Source organism: Ornithorhynchus anatinus, chromosome X3, assembly GCF_004115215.2.
Source record: "Ornithorhynchus anatinus isolate Pmale09 chromosome X3, mOrnAna1.pri.v4, whole genome shotgun sequence".
NCBI lineage: Eukaryota > Metazoa > Chordata > Mammalia > Monotremata > Ornithorhynchidae > Ornithorhynchus > Ornithorhynchus anatinus.
In genome coordinates, this window is record NC_041751.1 from 7,842,905 (window position 1) to 7,845,146 (window position 2,242).

Below are 2,242 nucleotides of genomic sequence, written 5' to 3' on the forward strand. Positions count from 1 at the left end.
AAGGTAGAGAAATGGTTTTCAGTAAAAACTAAAGGATAAGAGGACTTTTTTCTAGATGCCTGATTGTTGCAAGAATTTTTGTGCAATTATCATGATTACCTGCAATGCCTATACTAAGGGGATTTGTGTCTTTTCTGTAGGTAGAAACATTGGTGATAAATTAACATTGCCATTAAGACAAAACAACTGTACTATAATATTTGGGACCTGATTTTATGTATATATATATATATGTATATATATATATATACATATATATGTTGGAATATGCCATCTGGGTATTTGCAAGGGCTGTCTATTGAGTAGTAAGAAATTGCATCTCTAAGTACTTTCACACCCCTTGGCAATTAGAAAGTGATATACTAAAACTGGTGCTTCTTGTGCTAGAGTGATGGATCAGTTTGAGAAAGAGGTCAGAAAGAGGTGAGGGAGAATGGGAGGGAATAAGGTTGAAGAGAAGGAAAGTGCGGCGGGGCGGAGAGGGAGAGAGGGAAAAGAGATAAACCCACATTCCTCTGACCTACATCTCTTCCCTAGGACTGTCCTGCTGGCTGAATCTTTCTTACCTTTTTCCCACCCTGACCATTTAAAGCCCCACTCCTGGTTTGTCCTTGTTTTGAAGAGTTGGCACCTTTGCCAGAACATTAAAATAGAAGCAAAAGAAAGTGGGCATGTGGAATTATTTGGATAAAGAGAAAGTAGTCAAGTTACTCAGTGCAGCACTGAGACTAAGAAAGGAATTGATATCTGCAGTCAAAAAGGAGTCTTTTTCAGGTTTGCCCCTGCTCTCACTATCACTTACTCCTAACCTGCACCCTTTTGGGAAATGTCAACTGCTTTATGCCTTAAACACAGACCAAGTGCGATGACCATAGAGGGGTCTTGCAGTGTTGGTTCCGAAGGATGGATCTTTTGGGGTACTTGGTATTTCATTTTTGAAGCTGTTCCTCCCTCTGTGTACCTGAAACCACAGCAGAGTCTCCCATCTGTCCCAATTTGGGGTTTAACTGCTGCCCCTAAGGACACTCATTACGAGTTCCGCAGGCAGAAGAGGGCTTGAAATTTCCTACAGCGTAGTACTGTGTTACTCTAAAGGAGTGTCCATACCAATCAATCATATTTATTGAGCACTTACTATGTACAGAGCACTGTACTAAGGGCTTGGAAGAATACAATGCAACAGATTTAGACACATTCCCTGCCCATAATGAGCTTACAGTCTAGAGGGTCAGAATTGCAGTAGGAAGGTTATGGGAATAAGACCCAAAGCAATGCCCCCATCCTATTGTGATCTTGGGCATTTTGCTTCACTTGTCTTATGCCATCGCGTCGTTTCCGACCCATAGTGACACCACGGACACATCTCTCTCAGAAAGCCCCGCTCTCCATCTGCAATCGTTCTGGTAGTGTCACCATACAGTTTTCTTGGTAAACACAGGTAAGTGGTTTACCAAGCCACCTTCCGCGCAGTAAACTCAGGTTTTTGTCCTTGAGTCTCTCCCATGCCTCTGCTTCCCAGCATGGGTGAGTTTTGACTTGTAGCAGATTGCCTTCCACTCGCTAGCCACTGCCCAAGCTAGGAATGGAGTGGGGAGGCCTCTGCTTGATTCTCCCTCCCATAGCCGAGCCTGGTAGAGGACTGGAAACTCTCCAGGAACGACCCTGAGGGGGGATTTTGCTTCACTACTCTATGCCTTTTTCCTCACCTATCAAATGAGGACTAGATGTTTTTTTCTCCCTCCTCCTTAGACTTGGAGCCTCACGTGGGACATGGACTGTGCCCAGTTGGATTATTTTATATATTCTCCAGTGCTTAGAACAGAGCTCTGTACACAGTAAGTACTCAATAAATACCTTTGATTGATATGCCCTATTTCACTTTACTGTTTAGCAGATGCTTCTGTATCCTGCTGTCATCCCATCTCTTCTCGAGTCCTACTCAGAGAAGCTAGATGGCAGTGAGCATCACCTCAGTGCGATGTGCTGATGTCATTCCAAGCTTTGTAAAATCAAGAAGCACCCCGTGGAACAACCCTATCTTGGTGAAGTATCCATCACTCAGAAGTCATTTCTTAACAGCGGCACTCCCATGATATTCCCCCGAAGCATATGTTGCAAAGTTGAAACACATTTTTCCACTTCTGTACATCATGTAGACTTTTAAAAAAGGTTTGCACCTCAAATGGCTTAACATTAACTAGAGTTCTAGGCCCAGTTTTGAGTCCTTCCTGCGAATAAGAGA

General features: G+C 43.3%; 1 non-coding gene across 1 annotated transcript; it reads right to left on the minus strand.

Annotated features, from left to right (window-relative positions):
• Positions 1-1,534: 1,534 nt before the first annotated feature.
• On the minus strand, positions 1,535-1,672 carry LOC114807699. The gene has a single exon (XR_003755774.1). It is a non-coding gene; the product is annotated as a small nucleolar RNA SNORA7 (small nucleolar RNA).
• Between the last annotated feature and the right edge of the window lie 570 nt (positions 1,673-2,242).